The 27044-nt window shown below is 37.7% G+C and overlaps 1 protein-coding gene across 1 annotated transcript in view; it reads right to left on the reverse strand.

Annotated features, from left to right (window-relative positions):
* Positions 1-27044, reverse strand: part of LOC141377471 (uncharacterized) — a 516632-nt gene that overhangs the window by 139725 nt on the left and 349863 nt on the right. The gene's annotated exons all lie outside the window — the stretch shown is intronic.

Here is a 27044-nt window from a genome sequence, read left to right on the forward strand (position 1 = left end):
TGCAAACAAACCAGTCCCCCTACTTTCACAATAAATAAATAAATTTAATTAATAAATTGATAATAATAATAATAATAATAATAATAATAATAATATTAATAATAATAATTGTCAAGCTATTTCTCCTATGCACAGGTTTTCCCGCTTGAAAGGAAGACATCAAGGGAGTTTTAACTGGATTCCACTCATCCATTTATTGCATCATAAATGCAGCAGAAAGGCAGAAAGGTAGAAAGTAGAAAGGTGAAAAACCGGCTGCCACTCCAGGGCTTGATTATGGTTTTTAAACTGTTGTCCACTTCTCTTATTCTCAATGTAGGCGGAGATTCAGCTTTGGCGGAGGTTTCGTTTAGGTAGAGATTCTGTTCTGGTTAGGTTTCAATTTCCTTTTTGTCTTACGTGAAGGCCAAACTACTGCATGTCCTTCCGCCTCTCCCTCAGATTGGCGGATGGATTTTTTTCTCCTCCTATATTAGTTTGACTTGACAACAACAATAATAATAATAATAATAATAATAATAATAATAATAATAATAATAATAATAATAATAATAATAATAATAATAATAAATAAATAAATAATAATAATAATAATGGGGAGGATCCGGCCGATGGTTGAACCTAGGATCCATGAGGAACAATGTGGTTTTTGTCCGGGCCGTGGCACACTTGACCAGCTTCATACCTCACCAGGGTGCTCGAGGGTTCATTGGAGCATGCACAACCAGTCCACATATGTTTTGTGGACTTGGAGAAGGCATTCAACCGTGTCCCTCGTGGCATTCTGTATAGGGTGTTCGAGGAGTCAGAGGCGCTCTGTTAGGGGCCGTCTCGTCCCTGTATGGACAGAGTAGGAGTCTGGTTCGCATTGCCAGCAATAAGTCAGAATTATTTCCAGTGCATGTTAGACTCCAACAGAGCTGGCCCTTGTCACCAATTCTGTTCAGAAATTTTATGGACAGAATTTCAAGGTGCAGCCTTGGGTTGGAAGGGGTCCGGTTCGGGAACCACAGAATTTCATCTCTGTTATTCGCAGACGATGTTGTTCTGTTGGCTTCATCGAACATAGACCTTTAGCATGCAATGGGGCGGTTTGCTGCCGATTGTGATGCGACTGGGATGAGAATCAGCACCTCCAAGTCCGAGGCCATGGTGCTCCACTGTAAAAAGGTGGTTTGTCATCTCCAGGTTGTAGAAAAGTCCTTAGTCCCCAGGTGGAGGAGTTTAAGTATCTCGGGGTTTTGTTCACAAGTGAGGGAATGATGGATCGTGAGATTGACAGGCGGATTGGTGCAGCGGCAGCAGTAATGGGTTGATGTACCGGTTCGTTGTGGTAAAGAAGGCAAAGATTTCGATTTACCAGTCAACCTACGTTCCTACTCTGACCTATGGTCATGAGCTTTGGGTCATGACCGAAAGGACAAGATATCGTATACAAGTGGCTAAAATGAGTTTCCTTCGATGGGTGGCCGATTGCACTCTTATGGATAGGGTGAGGAGCTCTGACACTCGGGAGGAGCACGGAGTAGACCAGCTGCTCCTCCACATCGAGAAAAGTCAGCTGAGATGGCTCGGGCATCTGTTTCAGATGCCTCCTGGATGCCTACCTAGGGAGAAGTTCCAGCCATGTCCCAAACGGAGGAGGCTTCGGGGAAGACCCAGGACATGCTGGAGGGACTATGTCTCTTGGCTTGCCTCGGAATGCCTCGGGATCCCCCCAGAGGAGCTGGAGGAAATTTCAGGGGAGAGGGAAGTCTGGGGTTCTCTCCTAAGACTGCTGCCTCTGCGACCTGACCCCAGAAAAGTGGCAGTAAATGAATGAATGAAAAAAAAAAAAAATAAATAATAATAAAAAAAAATTGAATAAGTAAATAAACAAATAAATAAATAAATAAACAAAACAAAACAAAACAAAACAAAATAAAATAAAATAAAAATAAGGGAAACCAGAGCACCTGGAGGAAACCTACGCGAGCACAGGGAGAACAGGCAAACTCCACACAGAAATGCCAACTGGCCCATCCAGGACTTTACCCAGCAACCTTCTTGCTGTAAGGCGACAGTGCTAACCACTGAGCCATAATGCCATTAATTACAGCCTATATAAATTGTTTGCAACCAGTAAATCCAATGGATTTTTTCAGTGCATCAGATCTTCAGCATCTATTAACAGTAACAATGCCATACAACAGTTTCACTATAGGAAAAAAAAGACCTTACTCAAGCCATTGATTAGGATGCTAATCCTTTCCATATAGCTGACTGTTTGTCCTTGAGTTAAAGAGCCAGTTGCAGGGCCTGATAAATGCCATTCAATCTTATTAAACACAACCTGCCATTCCACTCCTCCGGTCGCTGCTCTTTGTTACATAAGGGAACAGACCTTAACGGCGGGGAAATTGTGTGTGTTCTTTGCACTTTATAGATGTTACGTAGGTCAACGTCCTGGTTTTGGCCTGCCTAATGGTTTTATTCACCTTCCGTTGTCATTATCGCTAAACCACAGGCATATTTGGCTTGTTTGACATTTCAGATGAACACTGGCACCCGACGTGAAAAGGCTGACTCATGATTTTAGAGCAGGTTGGCGTCATGCCTGGCAACGAGCTGTCAGAATGGTAAGTGACCGTTCTTAAGATTTCTCTCTTTGGGAGATGCTGCATGAATACAAAGAAGGAGCTATCATGCTCTCTGCGAAAGGCTGAGCTCAGCAGAAAGGCTGCCATCCGTGCACTTGCTAGATTTATTGTTGAACACCAAAGGTATGAAGAGTAGAAGCTGAAGTGTGTAATGCCAACGCCACTAGTGTCACCAAGTGGAATTGACTGCAAAAATAAATGATGAAAGAATTTTCCTGGACACGTCCAACTGTCTTAGGTTGTGCTGTTTTTAGAACTGACTTGAGAATGTATTTTAGTGTATACATGAAATCTAAACTTACAATGTTTGTCCTACTAGCGCATAATGTTCATCTTAAGGTGAACAATAAATATTCACAAGTTAATTCACGAAAAAAAAAAGGATCAACAAAGGATCAACAAGTTTGCTTGTTAGCATTCTTCTGTGATCCACAAACGAAAGGCATACACAATTAGAAAAAGTTAAGTAATCTGTGACAGAGTTTTCATCAATTGAAGTTCACATTAATTATATTAATTATAAATAAATTACCAGGTATATACTGTGGATAAATTATAGTGCTTAATCATGTTCTGTATTTTGCAGGGAATGGCAAACACATTTGCTCTTGCAAGAGAGACAATGTTAAACCTTTCGGGCGTAAAGGGGTGTTTTCACACCTCTAGTTTGCAAAAAGTCAGGAAAGTGGATGTGTCCAGCTCTGTTTAGGTGGGAGTGTCGAGTGGCGAAAGAGGGAAGGGTTTGGATAAAAATGGGAGTTTTCAGTTCAAGCATGTGCTGATTTTCAAAGGTAAAACAACACACAGATGCAGGGGAAAAGACAGTGACTATGTTTAGATGAACATCAGTAATCAAATTATTTGCCAAATAATTAATTTGTCAACTTGAACTGCAGTTCAGCACTTTCACTTTCATTCAGGAACATTTCATGCATGCCCCTGTGACAAACAAGAAATTGGATGCGGGGAACTGCTGGATGAGTGTAGTTTTAATGGAATGTTTGATACAGCATGGTGAATAGGAGAAAAAAAAATCTAAAAAAGTTTTACAAACGTATTTTTGTTGCATGTTAGCAGACCACTATAATCCACATGTGAGTCCAGCTGTGCTCTCATAACGGGGAATTGAAAACAAAACCTTTGTTGTGGTACATTTATAAACGCAACACTGACGACCCATGTCTCCAAACAATTCTTCCTCTTCCACTTGTTTTAATTATGGCTGGCAACACAAAATGGCCTCTCTCTTCCACTGTAACAGTCGAAACTATCATGCATATTAATAAAGTTGCATCTCATACACAATAGAGCGTACTGGTTGGTGGTCTGAAAAGACTTAGAAGTCTTTCACTCACCGGTACAGACATCCAGTCTACACACTGGTATTCACACAAGGTCTAATCTCCGTAATGTAGCTTCAAAATTTATTTTCAAACAGGAAGATCGAATTTGCCCGAAATAATGCAAAAACAACCAATTTTTACTTGTTTGTGAAATATATGTGTCCTAATAGTGTTTTAGCAACATGGGACACATACAGTTGAAGTCAGAATTATTAGCCCCCCTTTGATTTTTTTCTTTCTTTTTAAAATATTTCCCAAATGATGTTTAACAAAGCAAGGACATTCTCACAGTAGTTCTGATAATATTTTGTCTTCTGGAAAAAGTCTTATGTGTTTTATTTTGGCTAGAATAAAAGCAGTTTTATTTTTTTATGAACCATTTTAAGGTCAAAATTATTAGCCCCTTAAGCTATTTTTTTTTCTGATGGTCTACAGAACAAACCATCATTATATAATAGCCTTATTAACAACAACCTTATAATCATTATAGTTAACATTATTAACCTACTTAATCCTTTAAATGTCACTTTAAGCTGTATAAAAGTGTCTTGAAAAATATCTATTAAAATATTATTTACTGTCATCATGGCAAATACATCAGTTATCAGAAATGAGTTATTAAAACTATTATATTTAGAAATGTGTTGCAAAAAAAGCTTCTTTCTGTTAAACAGAAATTGGGGGGAAAATAAACAGGGGGGCTAATAATTCAGAAGGGCTAATAAGTCTGACTTCAACTGTACATGACTGTCAACATCTCAAAAATATATGATGCTTTGGTGTTTCATGACCCTTTAAACAAAACACAGCTCACACTGTCAAGGTGGTCACTTAGTATTTAATACTAAAGACTTCAACAAATCTTTAGATGTTTATACTATTATGGTATAAAAAAGGGACTCACTCCCAGTACCATTTCTTTATATAAAATATTTATTTATTAATGACATATGATTAATGCAATTCTAATCTAACTTCATCCAACTTCACTTTTTAAATATGACTTATAAAAATTAGACACATAGAACATTCTGCTACAGTGTCTCACCAAGGTTGAAAATGGTCAGGCAGAGAGAGGGAGAGAAAAAAAAAAACACCTAAACATCGTTTTGAACGTTAATGGGATTTCTCCTTCCCTTTTTTACATCAGAAGCCTTTGTTTTACACTGACAAATGCTGTTTGCATAGGAAAGTGTTTGATTAATGAAGTTTTTCCCGTGTCTGTCACGGCTCCCTTGGCGCTCCGCAAAATTGATGGGGAAAAAACCTGAACTGACAAAGAGGCATTCGCTGCAGCCTCGCTTTCCAAGAAAAAAAATCAAAAGTAGCCGTTTAAAGCGTGTTTATGCTTCCGGAGCATGTTTTGATTAGTAGGCACAAAGTTATGGTCATAAGTTATGTCAGCGGCATCAGCTAACATGAGTGAATAGCACACGTGGGGTTCTCATGCAGATGAAAAAGACATCGGTTACACACAAAAAAACGCAACCTCTAATTAAAAACCCCCAGCTGGGTCCACTCAGGGAACAAGGGTGCTCGTCTGGGCTTGTTTGAGGAGGAAAAAGAGGGAAAGACAGAAAGTGCTGTGCAGCATATTGTGCGAATGGTCTATAAAGGGAATCGCTGACGCCGGTACAAACCGAGGGAAGCTTAGGTATGACCCCGGCCCCGCTAGCGCTGTATTACAGGAGGGAGGATAGGACAGGTGGCTGCCGGACATAATTCACAGTGTCATACACCGGATTGCTGAAATCATCACCGCTGTTATGTGCTCTGCACTTTTATCCTCTCGGGCGATGTCTGGACAGCCGAAGGGTTGAGTCTCAAATGTCACAGTTTAGCAGCTCGCAATTCCTGAGCCAAATTGAGCCTCAAATCTTACCGCTGCTTCTTGAGCCATCAGGAGGAACACCTCAGAAAATGGACAGATGTCGACGGCTTGCTCGATTAACATTCTCCGGCTCAAACTTTTATGCTAATGTGACCCTTTTGCTGGTCTTTCCTAGCCAAACACCAGCCTGGGACGTGGTGTGTCAGAGCAGCTCTGTTAGTGCGGATCAAAACACAAAAACACAATGGAATTGATTTGTATTTGCGAGCCCACTGGCCCGGAGGGCTTATCGTGACTTTTCTGGCGCCGTCCAATTGCGCTGTTGTTTGTTATGTACATGTAAACACGAGCACTCTCTGTCGGCATTTCAAATATGGATAAATATTTGCGTTTGATAACATTTGGACAGCATGTTTCGGTATTCAAATCACCCAGTTGTGCTGGAATACAAACAATGATTCTCTTTCTCTCTCTCTCTCTCAGGCACACACACCTCTCTTTGGCGTAGGAGTGAGCCACTGAAGTTAGACTACACTAGTTCGCAGTTGAAAAAGTAGTGGGCCGAGAGATGATACCAGAGGTATAGTTGAAAAGCCCACCATGGTGCTGGCATGGCCCGGTTCCCCCTGGTGCCCCCCCTCCAGTTCTCAGTCAATTCGCGAAGCTCTCTGAAAGGCCACAAGGGGGGCTTCTCAAGGCCAGCTCCAGCCTCCCGCAAAAGGCCACTCAGCTGACATTTCGCACTCGCTCAAGTGATTCATGGCAAAAGCAGCGGTCGGCCTTGTAGTGGAACCCTGCTGATATTTCATTTTTTCATAAAGGTGAGGCATTATGAAGATTTTTTCCCCCTTCTTTCCATCGCTCATTGTGCCAACCTAGAAGCCGTTTGTTCTCTTGTTTTCGGGAAGGCGCTGCGGAGCCTAGCAGCCGCTTTGGCATTCTCAGTAAATACCTCAACAGATTTTGATATTTCGTCATGACTTCAGCCGCATGTGACATTTCAGCTCTCGTCCAATATTGGCGGATTGTGACTCTGGGGTTTGCGAAACCACAAACTCATCGTTATTCAAATGGACCGTCTTCAATTCCGATGATCGCGGAGGACATCTGCAAATGAGAGGAGGGTAAAGGACATGCGAACGCTTTGATTGCACTCATTTCCTCAGAGAAATGCCACCCTGTAGGATTTGAATAATCCAGTTAGTGTTTTTTCATTGACCCGGGCTTTTAATATTTTGTGTCAATACCTCTCTGCGTGACTCTCGATTTCAACCGAGCATGCTAGTGTCGATGCAAATGTAGCTGCCGCTAATCCTCTTTACGGGACATTTGTCAGCGAAGGACCCAGACCACTAGCCTCATTCCCTGCCATTCTGGCTGTTATCAATCTAATGACATGATATTCAAACCGAGCAAACAATCCTCCAGTTCTTTCCCCTCCTCACTCGCTCGCGCCGGGTGGCTGGCAGAGGATCAGCGCATGCAGACATCAATAGTCGATAAGCTCCTGCTGGAAGTGAGATGCAGACTTGACGACCTTCAGGATTTAGTCAAGGACAGGAGATGTGTGAACACATGCTCTCGTCATCTTTATTCTGTCATATAACAGCTGCCTCAAAGGATCATGGGTCTGTGGGGAGAGTGCTGGGTGGCTTCATGGGAAGAACAAACAGACTGTGCATCTTTCTTCAAATATGGCCACTTTTAAGATAATAGACCCTTTTGCAAATTTTTACATGGATCACAGTTTTAGTTAACATTTTTGGTAACATTTTAGAAATAAAAATGGCTATTTTATTTTGTTTGCTATGATTAATATTATACAAAGCTAGGGTTAATATCAAAGCTAGTTAAACACGTAATTAAATTGGATTTGTACACAGTTTCAGAAAATGAACACTGTTGATAATGAAATCAAAGTGATTATACTGCATATACACTCACCGGCAACCTGTCCACCTGTCCAACTGCTCATTAATGCAAATTTCTAATCAGCCAATCACATGACAGCAAATCAATGCATTTCAACATCTAGACATGGTTAAGACAATCTGCTGCAGTTCAAACCGAGCATCAGAATGGAGAAAAAAAGGTGATTTAAGTTAAGATTTAAGACTTTGAACGTGGTATGGTTGTTGGTGCCGGACAGGCTGGTCTGATTATTTCAGAAACTGGTGATCTACTGGGATTTTCATGCACAACCATCTCTAGGGTTTACAGAGAATGGTCTGAAAAAGAGAAAATATCCAGTGAGTGGCAGTTCTGTGGGCACAAATTTCTTGTTGATGCTAGAGGTCAGGGGATAATGGCCAGACTTGTTCCAGCTGATAGAAAGGCAACAGTAGCTCAAATAACCACTCATATAACTGAGGTATGCAGAAGAGCATCTCTGAACACACAAGACGTCAAACCTTGAGGCGGATGGGCTACAGCAGCAGAAGACCACGCCAGGTGCCACCCCTGTCAGCTAAATACAGGTAACTGAGGTTACAATTCACACAGACTCATCAAAATTGGACAATAGAAAACTGTAAAAATGTAGCCTGTCAGATGAGTTTCGATTTCTGGCCTGACACTCAGATGGTAGGGTCAGATTTTGGCATCAACAACATGAAAGTATGTATTCATCCTGTCTTGTATTATTGGTTCAGACAGGTGGTGGTGGTGTAATGGTTTTGGGGACATTTTCTTGGCACACTTTGGGCCCATTAGTACCAACTGAGAATGATTGGGCCCATTAGTACCAATTGAGTCTACTTGAGTATTGTTGCTGACCATGTCCATCCCTTTATGACTACAGTGTACCTATCTTCTGATGGCTACTTCCAGCAGGAAACTCGCCATGTCAAAGCGCAAAGACTGGTTTCTTGAACAGGACAATGAGTTCACTGTGCTCAAATGGCCTCCACAGTCACCAGATCTCGATCAAATAGAGCACATTTGGGATATGGTGGAACGGAAGATTTGCATCATGAATGTGCAGCTTATAAATCTGCAGCAACTGCATGTTATCATATCAATATGATAACATGCAGTACCTTGTTGAATCTATGACATGAAGGATTATGGCAGTTCTGAAAGCAAAAGCCTAATAAAGTGGCCGGTGAGTGTATACAGGGCTGGTGGTGGGCTGGGCAGGTTGATAAAATTTCGAGTTCAAAATCCCATGTATATATATATATATATATATATATATATATATATATATATATATATATATATATATATATATATATATATATATATATATATATATATATATATATAAAATTTTAATTATTCTTATATCATTATTTAATGACAAGAATTAAATCCACAAATTTCAGGCACATGTTCAAATGTTCTAAAAAAGAATAATATCTTTGATATTAACTATGGCTTACATAAAATACAAACAAAACAGAAAGTTGTATTAGTTTTATTAAAAATACCATTAAGTTTAAACATCTATTCATACAAATCACCCACTTAAATAAATGTAAAATAATACATTCATCCATTGCAGGAAGCCAAATGTATTTCAGAGCTACTTTTACCACTCTATAATTATGTATATGGTTTTACATTTAATGTTTTACATTTCAGACACTTCCTTCCTACATTGCATTTAGTGTGACCGGCAATACCACATCCTTTGCAGACATGACAGGATTTGCAAATGCCCAGGGTGATTGACAGAGGTATGACATGGAACATTCAAACACAGATCCTTTTAACGGGATTCTTCCAAATAATCTGCCAGTCTTCAGGAAAATCCATAGGACTGTTTTAAAATGAGCTTCATTTGAGCAAGTCTGTGGGTTTAAGCTGGTGTGCCAGCTAATCTCCAGGCAGTTGTCGGTGGCTGCCCCGTTACGGGTTGACGTTGAGTACGAAACAGATCAGGAGAGGAGCATTTACACCAAATCCTGCTTTACAAAGGGCACACGGCGAGGGAGAGGCCCAAAGTAGCTTTAGCTTGGATTGGATTTCCACACAGCGCATACTCGAGCATTCTCTGCATAAGACAAATGGAGGGTAAACAAAAAGCAAAACAATAAATGTTCAATATCATCACCCACACAAAGAGCACTGGCGACTACGGAAATGTTAACACAATAAGCCACTGTAACCAAACAGCATTTTACTAGCACAATACCTGACAGCGCACTGCTTTATTACTCGCTAAATGAGTTTATTGTAAGGCGTTTATTTTTTTATTTGCACATGCTGGTAGGGGACTAATTAGGCTGTCCATTGGAGTAAGTGAGGCTGGGTTGGTGGTGGGTGGGTGGATGGCATTTCGAGTTCAAAATCCCACAACAACCTATGCAGCCTCAGAGGTACTTCTTCGGGGAAGCCAAAAAAGGACACATTTTTTACTGTGCAGTCAGAAAAACAAAGTTGCTTTTAAAACGAACCCTCGAAGTTCACTAAATTCCTATAATGAAAACTTCTAACATTCTCGCAACGCCTCCTGTGAGGATTTGCAAGAAATAAGGACAAACAGTGCATCACGATGACTGAAAGTCAATGCGGTGACTCTTTCCGAGCACATCATCAAACAGACACTAGAGTAGATCCTTTGCCCTTTACACATTCCCTCATTCTCTCTGCTTTGTTAGGTGGGGGCAGTCTTAGATTCAAACCACACACACACACACACATGCTGCTTTGAATTTTGGCTTTTTCTCAGTCCTGTTTGACCATAGAATTCTCAGCTGGGTCACAGTAGTGCTTTTTGCCAAGCAGCTTCTTCGCCCTCCAATACAGATCAGTGTTATGTTCTTCACACTGTATTATTGACTGTTGACTGCTGCTTCAACTAGATTCTGGAGCTTGTTCGGTGTTACCAAATAGCATGGGTGCTTGAAACCTGTATGATGTCAACTGTTATTTCTTTCTACTGTGGCCCTTTTTACACTTTCCAAAGCCTTGTTTCTATGTACCTGATATATACAGCGATCAAATCACAAGTTGTCACCGGAGGTGCAATTTTTAAAAAACTTTGTTACACTTAAATTACATTAAATGTTTGTTCAAAGTACTTATTGAAAATTAGCTAAAACTATGACCACCCTTTTTTTTTTTGGACGTTCAACTTATCTAAAGTTGTAGAAACTAATGAGAAGTATGTGAATGAGTGGTAACTGAAATTACTAAAATAATTGTTACACAAAAAAAAAAAAAAAAATCCTGGTTGCTTCAAATTTTTAAACTGAATCAAATAAACTGTATGAGTTCATTGAACTGAAATTATGTTAAGCTTACTTTAAAAAGCTGGCAAATTAATTTAGAACATGATTAACGTAGTTTAATAAGTTACAATAAATTAAAAACATATGCTGTCATGACTAATTGCTCATTTAATTTTTGGAAACCTTGGTGTAGAAACCTTGGTGCACATCGGACTGCAGAGGGAGAAAATCACAAGACATTGTCTCAGAAAAATAATGCATGATATTTCCATCAAATCCAAAACATATACTAAAGAGATGTGTGGCTTTTGACTTATTCATTTACTGTATTGCTCTAGGACTAATTTCATATATGGAACATTCTACCAGAAACGTACATTTTCACTTACTAAAAAAACATGACAGGGCCTGATTTAAAGCTTGTCATCCTCAAAAAAAAAATAAAAAAAAATAAAAAAAAATAAAAAAATAAATAAATAAATAAATAATAATAATAATAATAATAATAATAATAATAAAAAATCATACAAAAACAAGAATAAAACCTTTCAATTCAATATTATAATGCATCCTTGATCACTGTCAGCTTCTTACTGTGAAATGATGTCACTTCGAGTCATAGCCCTAAACGTGTAATGCATGCATTTTATGTTAAATTTAATGCTAATGTGACAGGACTGACAGAAACATGGGGATTTGTAAATTTATTTGCATTATATATTTGTAGGATTTATTTGTAGAATTGTTTTTATAATTTCATGTTTTAAATCAATTGATGTGATTGATAACAACTTAATCTTGCTATTTCTGAAGGTTTTTTCAGAAAACTATTTAAACTGTAGCTTCAATTAGGCTGAGGACAAGGACAATGACAGAGTTTGTACAGTGTAAAGTGTTTTTTTTTTTTTTTTTAAAGAACAACAATCTAAGAACCAAATAAATTATTTCTTTACAGAACAACTCACAGAAAATCAACTATCAGTCCATTTTAGAAATATTTGGGATGAAATATTTTTTATTCACTGTTTTTATTTATTTTATTTCAGGGACAGATAATGTACATTCCTGCTAGAATGTCCCATATTTAATGTCCCATAAATATTAAAATGTTTAGTGTGGTGCATTTTTTACATTACTTAAGTATCTATAACTTTTTGTCAATTTGAGTATTGTAAACTCTTGATGATGGGTAGTAAAGCCCAACATGTCTTCTTTCCAGAGATGCATGAACTGTAAATATAGACCAAATTATTCAGCAACTGTTACTGTTTTAGTTTGGGAAGGTCTTTTTTGAGAAAGTGCTTCTGGCGAAGTACTTGGATTTAGTTTCAACCCCAATTAAACACACCTGAACCAGCTAATCAAGCTCTTTCTAGGTATACTAGAGTTTCAAGCAGGTGTGTTGGAGGAAGTTGGAGCTAAACTATGCAGGACACCGCCCTCCAGAATCGAGTTTGGACAACCCTGCTCTAGACCATAAAGCTCAAGGTGTCTTCTTTCCAATGATACCTATTTTTGTTTGTTTATAGCTCATTGGGCTATTATTAAATTAATACATTAATTTAAAATGTATTTCTAAATTTATTTAAATTTAGGTAGGTGTAAATCTCTATAGGTGAGTGCTGGCTAACACATTAACTTAATTCCTTTATGTTGTCCCAACACAAATTGATTGTGTGGAAACATGTATTTTTTTAAGTGCATTCTTGACTAATTAAGTGTATTTCACTACTCTTCTAGTAAAAGAAAGAAAGAAAGAAAGCATATATATATATATATATATATATATATATATATATATATATATATATATATATATATATATATATATATATATAAAGGGAACTTTCTCTATGAACAGAGTCACAAGAAATGCACTTTATGAGTGGATGCATTCAGCTGAACATTTGTTATCTGATCACTCAAATTGTATGTTAACATCCAAGTGTTATATACATTTATTTTCTAATTTGAAATGTAAACTTTAATTTAGCAGCTGCCCTTCAAATTCACAACCTCAATAATGATCTCTTAACTGTACTGCTTGCTGGAAAAAAGAAAGGTTGTTTTAATGAGTAAGGCCAATGTGTCATCATTAATGCAAATGTTTTTGCTAATTTTTGCTAATATTCAGGGCTGTACTAACAGCACATTTCTAAAAAGTCTTTTGTTGTTATCAAGGGTTTTAACATCGATCTAACTGGCCAACTAAATACATTATATAAAACTCAAGAAAGCTGCTATTTGTTAACTTAAAAGGCAGATATGGAAATCAAGCACCAAAACACAAACGCTTTCTCGCATGCAGTGTATTAGAATATGTTGTGTTCAGTTTTTTTTCTGAAAAATAATATGATCATGTTACTTTTTAACACATTTGACACAAACACTAAGACGTGTGCAATATTTTTTAAAGAAACAAAAAGAGGTCAATATAACTTCATTTACAATACAAAGAGCCTATACAATTTTAACACAATCCTGAACATCACCCTAAAACATCACCTTTTTTTAAAAGATGCTCTCTGTGCTGTCAGTCTGATTGTGAAGATGTGATAATGGCTCTATTATAGAGAGAAACAGTTCTCTGTTCTCACTCGTGATATCAAAGTAGAGACTGCCACCATTTTGGCTCAGTATCCTGGCTCACCTGCAGGACGACTTGGGGCCAGATTGACTGACAGTGTGCACTAATGCTCCTTTGGCATTGCTGAAAAAAAAGAGAGAAAAAACAAACAAACTGGATTTGCAATGAGAAGTATGGACACAACTGACCTATTGGTAAGCTCCCTAAAAAATCAGAGATGATAACTGTCTTGACAGTTTCTAAATCGGGCTTAAATAATAAATATGCTATTGAAGGTTATATAAAATATTTTAGCGTACAGATCACAATTCAAGTGAGATAATTTTAATGTTACTAATATCTGTTTTATGTCTTTATTTTATTTTTCATTCATTCATTCATTCATTCATTCATTCATTCATTCATTCTGGCTTAGTCCCTTTATTTAATCACAACCTTGCCTATTTTAGTACTTTTTAACTATGTTTGATTAATTGTATAATTCTTGTATTTTTTTTTTTTTTTTTTAGGTTGTTCAGGGACAACAGATGAAAAATAGCTTTCTGGCTAATTCTGGTGCATTTGCAGAAATGCTAATTACTGTACACTGTCCCTGGTAAATACACAAAAATAAATAAATAAAAATAAATAAATAAAAATCTGGTGTCACCACAGCGGAATGAACCACCAACTTTTCCAGAATATGTTTATGCAGCACATGCCCTTCCAGCTGCAACTTATCACACTGGGAAACAACCATACTCTCCCATTCACATACAAGCACTACTGAAAATTTTACCTATTCTACGTCTTTGGATGTGGGAAAAACCGGAGCACCCAGAGGAAATCCCAACTGACCCAGCCGAGGCTCAAACCAGCAACCTTGCTGTGAGGCAATCATGTTACCCACTGCACCACCACAACGCCTTATTTTAGTTTATTTGTTTGCACAACCTTTAGTAAGCTAATTAATGGCGAATTCCAGTTGTCACCAAGAACACTGTACACATACCCCACTACTGGTTATAATTCAGTAAACTTATATAATTATATATTTGCCAATAACTCGAACACTGTTCTGTTTAAAAACCAACACTTTACAGAAATTGTGTGAAAGATTTTTTAAATAAATGTTTTCATTATAAATCACCTAGTCATAAAAAAACATCCGACTAATCTGAACATTTCCTTTCCCTAACTTTCTCCCTGGCATCTGCAAAGGTGTCGACCACTATTATTTTATTTTATTTTATTTTATTTTATTTTATTTTATTTTATTTTATTTCATTTTATTTTATTATTTTATTTTATTTTATTTTATTTTATTTTATTGACTGCCCCTACATACATACAGTGCATACACAACAGTTGTAACATAGCACTACCAAAAATAAAAGTTACAATACAAATTGACAGGACCCATTTGGTTTCCTGACTAGAAATCCTCACACACACACACACACACACACACACACACACACACACACACACACACACACACACACACACACACACACACACACACACACACACACACACACACACACACACACACACACACACACACACACACACACACACACACACACACACAAACACTATGATTGAATGATAGCCATACAACACATATTGAAAAAAAAATAATGCAATGATTGTGCTAAATAATAGCTGATTATAAAGCAAAGCAGGTGCTAAAAAATCTAACTTTGTCTTATTTCATCCAGATTTATCTTGATAGACTCGATGGGGATCCCTGAAGTGGCAATTTTACACCAACAGGCTATTTGTGCGCGTGCGTGTGTCAGCGAGTGTAAATGTACTCATCTGAGGCCTCTTCAGATGCTGAAATTCCCCTTCTTTCTAAATAATAGATTTAGAGCATCTGTCTGGTGTTCTGAGGCTTGGATTGATCAGCCAGAGAGACGAAGAAAAAAAAAAAAAAAAGCAGAGTGGTGGAGGGGGGAAAGACGAAAGGAAGCTTTCACTATGTCTCACAGACTCTAACTCTCGTTCTCCATCTTCTTTCCTCTGTCTGTGCCATGTTTCCTGTTCTCCGTTAAGCCTGGAGGGTAGAGGAGGCGACTTATCCTGTCTTTGTGGCAAATTGACAAACAATCTGAATCTAATTACCACCACAATCCTCAGACATGTATTATGAGCGCCACACATCCTGACAGAACGCGAGTAGAAGCACAAAGTGGTATGGCTTGAGAAATATTGCTTCCGCCAGGAAACTTCAAAGCAGAACAGACCGATCCTGTTGGAGATGTTTTCTCTATATTATAAATGTCAGGAGAAAACCTGCGGGTTTGTCACAGAGATTTTAGCCACAACAACCCAGCCCACTTACATGCTGCTGTGGAAATCAACGCCAATCTCTTTTAACTTAGACCAACTTCAGACATCACATAAAAAATAAAGCATTCAAATTCACAATAATGCCTAAGATTTTTTTATTTTTTTATTCAATCACGTCTGAAATATTAGTCTCAACAGAAAATTGCTTGTGACCCGCTAATGGCTTTTCCTCATCAAAATTCAGCATGGTCCTCCCCATGTAACAATGACAAATATCACAGCTCAGACGCATTGACATCTCTCCTGCTCACGCTCAAACTGCGCATACCCATCGCTGGCACAGCCTCTTTTGACTTGTTCTTCAAAGGATTTGTTGCCATGGCAATAGAGAACTCTACCACTTATGGGATGTTTTGCAAAATGATGATATTTCACGCGAGACATTGTATATCTGAGCAGCCTGTCTCTCTGTGTGTGTGTGCTGGTGATAAATTTAAGGCATATGTCTCCAGCCGTTCACCTGTGCTTCCTGTTAAAAACAAGCTACACTGCCATCTAATGGAGTTATTGCTGCTGCTAACTGAAAGCCAGTCTTACAGATACTGAACGTGCTCCTGATATGCTCGAATGTTAGCCTCCACGCAGTTTGTACCACAGCTTTTGAATCTAAAAGGTCTGCCAAGTCCCTCTGAAATCTATAATTCAAGTGCTTTGAGTGTTGTTATCAATATGTTAGATTTAATGTTATCCACAAGCCAGGTCATTACAAAACAAAGAGAAAACCTGACTTTAGAGGAAATGAGCTTTAAAAACTTAAGGGCTCTATTTTAACCATCTGCGTAGGGGCTAGGTCTAAAGGGCATGGCACAAAAGCATTAAGGGCATGTTCAAATCCACTTATGCTATTTTAAGCATGAAAAAATAGTCTCTGCGCCCCAGCGCATGGGCTAACAGGGTTGTGTTTATTCTCTTAATGAGTTATGAGTGTGTTTTGAGCATAACCAATAAAGAGTCTCATCTCCCATTCCTTTTAAAGCCTGATTTATACTTCTGCGTCAGGTGACCGGCGTAACCCACGGCGCATGCAACGCGCGTGGCTGTGCATTTATACTTCTGCGCGCTGTCTCTGTTGGTCTGCATTAACACTTCCGAAACGCTAGTTGGCAGTGAGGTGTAAATGTTCCTCTGTGTCGAGTTTCTTCTCTGCTTTTTTGCGTTTCCTGAACACTTCCGGGATGTACAAGTGGCTCAAACTCACTCATTTTGAGGCAGGAACCGGCGGACGTGCAACAACTTTAACTATGAGGTAAATACAAAACAAAACTTTCCATCCGGAGCTCCTTCACGGGACTCCACAGCTTGTAAACAATCGCTCGCGCCATTCGTGCGGCTCTCGGTCCCGCCCAGACTCGTCAGCGCTACCAAGCCGACCAATCACAGAGCTTACGCTACGCGTCGTTGCGACGTGTAGTTACATTTTTTGAGAGGTGCACGTCAGTGACGGCGACGGCCACGGCGAAGGGCTATGCGTTAGCGCCGTAGCATCCGCCGGCGTTTGACGCAGAAGTATAAATCAGCCTTAAGAGTCAGTTGCAACGGACCATGGCACATTTGCTATTTACATGGTGGCCTTTGTAAGTGTAAAAACTGAACACTTTACTAGCGAGAAAACAGTTAAACAGACCGTCTGCAGTGCGAGGATAAAGAACGAGCCACCTCCATTTGGCCTCTTTACTTTCTCTTTACTTTACTTTTACTCTTTACTCCTTTACTTTCGTGGACAAGGAAATGGTGTTGTACGCACTCCACTGAAGACATCCATCAGCCTACATATTTAATTTAGTTTGTTAAGCGCAAAGATTTGTTTCAAAACTATTTCTAAATTCAGTTCTAATTTCCAGGAAATAAATAAATGAATAATTATATTTTTATAATTTTATAGTTATATCCAAACACATGTCCTGTTCTTATGCCCCATGAAGTGACGCATATATCTCTAAAACCCAACAGGTGGACACATCTAAGCTTGTTTTTATTAAAACAAATATAAATACGCATTTGATCAATAATACTGCTACTAATGATAACATTATGTAAGTGCAAATTGTTATGAATACACTGAAAAAAGACCCCTGAATGCATGGAGGTAGTGGGTTTTGTAACATTTTAATCCAAATTTTTTTTTTCATACGTAAATATATTTGTATATTGCTGTACATCCTGTGTGTATTAAGCAATGTGTAAGCGTTTGAACCCACATATGCGCAGAACTAACATGCTCTGTGCGATTTTTTTATAATCTTAAACAATTGTACAGATATGGCTAATGAGAATGCGCGTTTCTTCACACGCTGTATTGCGGCTGCAAAGGCCATCTTTTCATAAAAAACAAAAAAAAAAAAAAAAAAAAACAATTAGATTCAATTCAATTCCCCTTTTTTTGTATAGCGCTTTTACAATGTAGATTGTGTCAAAGCAGCTTCACATAGAAGATCATAGTAAATTGAAATAGTGTCAGTTCAGTTTTCAGAGTTCAATTTCAGTTCAGTTTAGCTTAAGTCAGTGTGGTTGATTAATCACTACTGAGAGTGAAAACTGTGGTTTAATAATCACTACTGAGAGTCCAAACTGTGGTTTAATAATCACTACTGAGAGTCCATCAGAATCGATGAGCAGCTCTACAGATCCCGAACCATACAAGCCAGTGGCGACAGCAACAAGGAAAAAACTTCACCGATTGGCGAAAGTGAAGAATTAAAAAATTTTGAGAGAAATCAGGCTCAGCTGTGCACGACCATTTCTCCTCTGGCTAAACGTCTTGTGCAGAGCTGCAGTCTAGGCGCCGGAGGCTTGAAGCTGGACATGTCTGTGCTTTAAACAATAGTCACCAGGTGGTGCAAGAAACACCTGCTTTTCCATTGACTCAGTTGTCATGCGTGTTTAGATGCATGTACAGTATTTGTGTGCGAGAGCCCTCGATTCAGCTCCGTCGACGCCTTAAGCAGCTGGGTTTCTTTATTTATTTACTTATTTTGGAGAATGTATTCATATTTGTATTTACATATGAATACAACAGAAATAGTGTTATTTAAATAATTTAAAGATATACAACTATCGTATATAATAAAAATATTAAATAAACCAAAATAAAACAAACAAAAACTATAACGATTAAGAAACATACAGTACAATATAAACAAATTAAACAGTTTTAAGCCATTTTGGACTTAAATTTTACAGAGGCCTTTCTGGAAAAAAAGCATGTAGCATGTCAGACTGCACGAACATGGCTCTCATGTCACACTGTAAGATCTCAGCTGTCATAAAGTCAGACTGAGCAACAATGAAGATGCGCAAAACACGGAAGAAAAGTCCCCTGGAGTTTGACGTCATCCACGACACTTTCACTATCCCGTGTTGAGAAAAGAATTCTCACAGCAAACATAAACAACCTGTAGTGTCAAATTTGCACATGGTGTGTCTCAATAATAAAACCAGGAAGAAAAAAAATGTATTGACATTTCCCCTCGGTCATTTGAATTGTCCCATGGATTGTGTCATCAGATTAGGCGCTACTATTGGTCATTGGATTGACGCTCATCGCAGCTGTTGTCACACTGCAAGAAAGTGTCTGAAATCTTTTAACACTGCCAGAACCTTATCGAAGGGGAAATCTGATCACAACAGGCATTAAACAGCTGTCTGTGAACATGTCAAGCCAAAGATCAAAGATCACAGATTTTAGCCTAGAACAGGGGTGTCAAACTCAATTCCTGGAGGGCCGAAGCCCTGCAGAGTTTAGTTTCAACCCTGCTCTAACACACTTACCTGTAGGTTTCAAACAAGCCTGAAGGACTCAATTAGTTTGATCAGGTGTGTTTATTTAGGGTTGGAACTAAACTGTGCAGAGCTGCGGCCCTTTTGGAACTGAGTTTGACACCTGTGGCCTAGAACTTCAGGAATCTTTTAGGATTTGTCTCAGTTGACAAAATCTTGGCTGACATCTCACAGTGTAAGCAGAGCTGTAGACATGCTTTTAGATGATCAATGGTGCAGTCTATTTCAGTTCTTTAAATAGCAACGTGCCTACAATGTGCCTTAACACGCCTCTATTTTACACCTGCACAACCATGAGTGCATATAGTGGCGCAAATGGATTTGCTGTTTAAGCAATGTGGTGCAAAAAATTAGGATTGCGCTGGTCTGAAAGTAGCAAGACATCACGCCAAACACATACTGCGTCTTATTAAGCCGAGTGTATGATAGTGCCCTAAGTTTCTCACTTCTGTCAACGTGGGCCACCAATCACTTTAGCTTCTCATCAGATGTTCCGGCCAATCAAATTCCCTCTTGTATCTAAAGCATCCCTAGCCTGTTTCTGCTGAAGCTGTTACAGGATTCACCTAAAACGCAATAGGTAACTAATTTAAACTAATGTTTTATTAACAAAGTTTGAGTGGAGCGCGATCAGATAATTAACCTAATTAAATACAAGACGAGCGCAATTAGTAATCAACCAATTCACAGCTGTATACATACAGCTGACTAACCTCAGTTCCTCTTCAATGCTGGAAAATGGTATTCTGGGCTCGGGCCAATATTCCATGCTCAGAGCCCTCCTCTTGGACCGCATGCCAGATATGTATAACCTTTACTCTGTTCAGTATATGCAAGTGTGAACTTGTGAAGTGTACATACAAACTCCTCGCTTACACACATCTATGAAACACTTGTGCATACATATGTGACCCTGGAACACAATAGTCATAAGTTGCACCAGTATATTTCTGGCAATAGCAATAGCAAACTTGTGTGGGTCAAAATTATTGATCTTTCTTTTACGTGAAAATATTGCACAATAATAAATAAAGATAATCATCTTTCTTCGGCTTGGTCCTTTTATTTATCAGGGGTTGCCACAGCGGAATGAACTGTCATCTTATCCAGTATATGTTTTACACAGCGAATGCCCTTCCAGCTACAAACCATCACTGGGAAACACCATATGAAAGTGTATGCGTGTTTCCCAGTGATGGGTTGCAGCTGAAAGAATATCCGCAGTGTGAAACATATGCTGGATAGGTTGGTGGTTCATTCCACTGTGGCGACCCCTGATTAATAAAGGGGGTAAGCTGTGAATGAATGAATGAATAAACTGGGCGTAGTGAATGAGTGTGTGTGAATGTGATAGTCTATTGGTGTTTCCTAGTGCTTGGTTGCAGCTGGAAGGGAATCCGTTGCGAAAAACTTATGCTGGAATAGTTGGTGGTTCATTCCACTGTGGCAACCCCTGATAAATAAGGGACGCAGACTTTAGGGCAAAGAATAAACACGCCAGTTAATTTAGAGCAGTAGCAACCTACCTAGGTAGTGCGTAGTATAATGCAACTCTGTTAGACAACATAATCAGAATAGTCAAACACACCCTGCTCTCAAATCTCTCTGCCAACAACCACATGGATGTGGGAGTCTGTGTTAATGAAACAAGGTAATGAGCTGTGCCAGTGCAAATGCTACGCTGTGTTGTTCTGGACTTCAACCTTGCGGTTATGGACGCTGCCAAACATGAAAGGCAATCAGGCTTGTTAGATGAAGTAAGATCTAATACAGGAGCTTGGCCAGACACATCTTGGGTTGTGATATTCAATTAGAGCAGCAAAAAAAAAAAAAAAAATGTTATGATTAGCTTGACTTGAAATTGAATATCTGCCAACGTGGGCTGCATAAACGGATAATGTGGTATTGTGACGCAACCGCTGTGAACGCGACCGTGTCACACATGACAACGCAGGGAGTGATTAATAGTAACTGAAAAGCAATAAAGCACACACTGATTCACACACACACATGCGTTAGCTGTACATTATTCGTGTGGTTATCTGTTGTTGGGCTTCATTTTGCCACACAATCACACAAAAGTGAAGGTACAGCTTGTTCGGTTCTCCGAGAACAGGATGGTAAAGATACAGAGAGTGCGATGGAGATGAATTTAATAGGGGCTTCTCGAACAGTGGCTTGTCACCTGTATTTGTACTGGTGCTAATGCTGTGGCTGTGTGATAGGCTTGAAAGGGTAGATGGAGGAAAAATAGTAAATCCTCATTATCACAATCATGATCAACATTAAACACAAAACACAAAATAATGTGTATACATTAATGTAAAAAAGCTTAAATTAAATTAAGAGCTTATTTAAAATTTAATATTTATATTAAATCTATATTAATATTTCCATACTGCAAAAAATGCTGGGTTTTACACAAACGATGTGTGCTGAGGCAACATGAAGGAATTAACTTTAATTGTTTTTTACAAATTTAAGTCGAAACAACATAAAATATTTAAGTTGACAAAAAACTTACAAATTTTGTCGTTTCAGCTCATTTTGTAAAAGTATTTTGAATAGCAAACATTTTGTAGTGTAATGTCTATTTATTTACACTGTAAAAAAATGCAGGGTTCCATGCTGTTCATTGATGTTGTTCCAACACAATTTAGTTTTACCTGTTAAGACAAATATAAGTTTTGAACACAAAACTATTACATTGTCCCATTTTTTTTTTCAAAAGTTGTCTCAGCTCATTTTAAATAAGTAGATTTTGTATTTAAGTGTAGAATACACTAATATTTATATATATATATATATATATATATATATATATATATATATATATATATATATATATATAAACAAACAAACAAACAAATAAATAAATATAATTTTTATGTGAACTTTTTTTTTACAGTGAAAATAAATGAAATACAAAGGCATGTGTTTTTCTTGTAAGTTCAGAAGCTATTAGTTAAAAAGTTAGTAAACTCATTGCCTTCAATATATTAAGTAAATGTACTATGTGCATAATTAGAACTGTTAAGCTCTCTTAACATAATTTTTAGTTACAACAGAAATAAATAAAATAAAATAAAAATAAAATAAAAATACTACCTGTAAATATACAACTTATATATATATATATATATATATATATATATATATATATATATATATATATATATATATATATATATATATATATATATATATATATATATATATACACTTTAATAAAATAAAGCTAGGAAGAATCAAAAAGGGTTTTTCACAGTGATGGCCCATCAAACCTTTTAGGTAAATGTTCTCAAAATAATTAGTTTTCATAGTATTAACAATATTTTAACAATCAAAAGATTTTTTTTTTTTTCACTGCAAAAAAATAAATAAATAAATAAATAAATAAAAAAAATTAAAAAACAATAATGAAATACCACACTATTTATTAGTCTTATACACAAAAACGCTCATTTTAATTAGTAAAAAATAATAATAATAATAATAAAAATCAAACAAAATGTTTTACAAATGCTTAAAAATATTACAACTTGCACTGAAACAAAACAGAAATAAATTAAATTTAAATAAAATTTTATTCTGGAACATGTTTTTTTTTTATAAATTAAACATGAAACAAATTAAATTAAACAAAGCAAAACAAAACTAAAATGAATTAAATTAAAAATAAAAATTTTCCAAAAATATAAATAAAATAAAATAAAATTCAATTAAAAATTTTATTAAGTTCTGGAACATTTGTCAAAATATTAAATAAATTAAAATAAAATAAATGATTATGTAATAAATAATGTTAACAACATTTTCACAATCTAAATAATGATTTTTCCACGGCAAAAAACAACACAAAATTAAACATTAATTATGGAATTAAAAGTTTCCATAGCTGCCAATAATGCCAACAAAGAACCTTTATTGTCAAGACTGTACCAATGCAAAAAGCTCAAGTTGGTAATTTTCAGTTTTAGATTAACTATATCTTTAAAACTTAAAAGAAAGCCATCTCTGATCTCATGCACTCTGCACTTTATACCGAAGGCCAAAAGGACCCAAGGACGTTTTCTAAAAGCGCAGACAAATGCAATGGCTTTTTCCAAAGTTGGCCCTGCTCCTGACCCTACAGGAGTCGAATAAAACTGTGTACGAGTTGGAAGGATGAGGAGTTATACAAGAGGTATTAAACAAGATTACACCAGACGGATGTGTCGACGCTCTGTAGGGGGTGGAGAATGGGTGAAGATGGCATTTTACTTCTATAAATCACAGTTAACAAGAAAAAAACCAGCACACACTTTCCGTATTAGTGGATTTTGCAGTGGAAGTGTTAGCATTTATTCCGCATTGACATAATTACCATGGCATACTGTAGTTGTGTTTTCATCAGGCAGGATGTGAGAAAACAAAACGTCTCAAACTCAAAGCTCTATTTTCCGCTTCCAGAGAATGGCAGCTGAATACATTACTGACAGTTTATATTTCCAAGTGTGTCTCAGAGACGCCCGTAAGTGGTTATCAAGCTAGTCTGGTAAGCAAGGACACTCGTGTTTAAGAGCATCTAGAGAAATGGCTGAACAGCAGATGTAAAACATAATTACATATTATTTCATCTTGACCTTGCTAAAGTCCTTTGTACCTGTATATCATTTTCGGTCCGCATAATGCCTCATTGTTTAAGGGAATGTTGCTAATGGTAAGTTAAAGAATGCAGATGCTGAAATGCCACATAGATGAACAAAAATGTGTCCTAATCACCGCTGTTTAATTTAATTAGAATTAATTGTCGGAAAAATGAAGTGACTGTAATAACTGATGTATGCTTGGTGATACTAATGGATGAATCTAGTTTGTTATTTTTTCCTTATATGAGTTGGTTTTAAAGGTTTCATGAAATTAAATAAAGATTTTTAGATGTTAGCATCAGTATTGTTAATGTTTAGGATATCTATAAGTTAGTGTGCCCCAAAACAGTGACAAAATCTGCATTTAGAAGAAATAAAACTGATATAAACATGTAAAGCTTGTACTTTGACACTTCAACGGTTTTATTCACGTTGCCTCATTTTTCAATTTGTCTAGTATAGTATCTGACATACCTCTTGCCCAAATCCATCCATCCATCTGTCCATCCATTCATCCATCCATCCATCCATCCATCCATCCATCCATCCATCCGACTAAATCAATCTATCTATCTATCTATCTATCTATCTATCTATCTATCTATCTATCTATCTATCTATCTATCTATCTATCTATCTATCTATCTATCTATCTATCTATCTATCTATCTATCTATCTATCTATCTATTTATCTATCTATCTATCTTTATCACTAAATGCAAATCCATCCATCCATCCACCCATCAATCTATCTATGATTAAATGTATATCCATTTATTAATCCATCCATCCATGTATATGACCATGTAAATCCATCCATCCACCCACTCACCTATCCATCCACTCACTCACCCAACCATCCACACACCCACCTACTTACCCATCCATCCATCCATCCATCCATCCATCCATCCATCCATCCATCCATCCATCCATCCATCCATCCATCCATCCGACTAAATGTAAATCCATCTATTAATCCAACATCTATCCATGTATGTCAATATAAATCCATCCATCCATCCACTCACCCAACCATCCAATCATCCATCGATCCATCCATCCATCCAATCTATCTATCTGACGAAATGCAAATCCATCAATCCATCTATCTTTATCACTAAATGCAAATCCATCCATCCATTCATCCATCCATCTATCCGACTACATGCAAATCCATAAATCCATCTATCTTTATCACTAAATGCAAATCCATCCATCTATCCATTCATCCACCCATCCATCCATCCATATGATTAAATGTAAATCCATCTATTAATCCATCCATCTATATAACAATGTAAATCCATTCATTCAGTCATCCATCCACCCACTCACCTACCTATCCATCAATCCATCCCACTTAATCAATCAATCCATCCATCCATCCATCCATCCATCCATCCATCCATCCATCCATCCATCTATATGATTACATTTATATCCATCAATGAATCCATCCATCTATATGTAAATCCATCTATCCTTCCATCAATCTATATTTTGTTTTTGTTTGTTTGTGTTTGCTAATTGACCTTGAGTCTGTAAATAAAGTTTGAATGAATATTCCGACATGTCTTGGTTTGGCCAGTATGACGCGAGTCGCCCGTCATTTGATTTAGCAATTTATTTACCGCCGTCCCCGGTGACCACGCATAAACCAGACCTGCAGGATAGCTTTCAATATGTTTGGTAAAAGAAACAACAAATTGGCAGTTTGGAGAACTTATAAGCACATCATTATTCTTCAGTAAATAGGGAGCAGAGGAAGGGTGAATGCCTCTTCTTTCACAGTCAGCCACGCATGGCGGAGGTAATCACACTTTCATTTCCAGCCCTAACAGTGTGCCATGCTTTAATGATTTTAATCAAACTCATTCACTCACTCTTTCAATAAACAAATATGAAGAGTCTGTTTTGATTTGCTTTCTTTTTTTACCTCGCCGAGAAGCCAAGGGAACATTAGAGGCGTGTTAGGAATTATCAAAAATGTTTGCGTGTGTGTTTGTGTGTGCGCGGAATACATGATAATGCTATAATATGAACCAATCATTCTGCATCCACTGGTGGTTCATCTTTTATTTTGGAGTTTCATTATGACCGGGGATTTATGTGTTCTTTTTGTGTACCGTATGATTGTGTGGTACTCATCTTGAAACACTCGACACACTAAATACGTTTCAGGAAGAAAAGCATTATCTAGGAAGAACGTTCGAGGTTACTAAAGTAACCCTTCGTTCCCCGAGGAGGGGAACGGAAGCACTATAAGTGGATTTGATTGTAAAATCCACGCATTGGGAGGTTTGGTTCAGAAGCTACTCGTCTGAAAGAGTATTGAACGGGCCTTGAAGCCTGCGCAGGTGAGCGGCATAAGCAATCAACTGAGTATATAAGCTCACCTGGCGCCAGCAGACGCTATCCTTTTTAAGCTGAAGAGACTTTCAACAGCTAAGGGACAGTCATTATGGCGACGGAGTATAGTGCTTCCGTTCCCCTCCTCGGGGAACGAAGGGTTACTTTAGTAACCTCGAACGTTCCCCTTCGGGGGGAACTTCAGCACTATAAGTGGATTTGATTGTAAAATCCACGCATTGGGAGCCCATTGAAAGCGCCATAATGACTGCACCTTACCAACACCCCCGATGAGGAGATAGTCAAGCAAGCGTGACGCACCCACATCATGGGGGGCGCGGTCCTCCAACGTGTCCCTGGCCCTAATTT

The sequence above is a fragment of the Danio rerio genome, chromosome 14 (assembly GCF_049306965.1).
Source record: "Danio rerio strain Tuebingen ecotype United States chromosome 14, GRCz12tu, whole genome shotgun sequence".
NCBI classification, from domain to species: domain Eukaryota; kingdom Metazoa; phylum Chordata; class Actinopteri; order Cypriniformes; family Danionidae; genus Danio; species Danio rerio.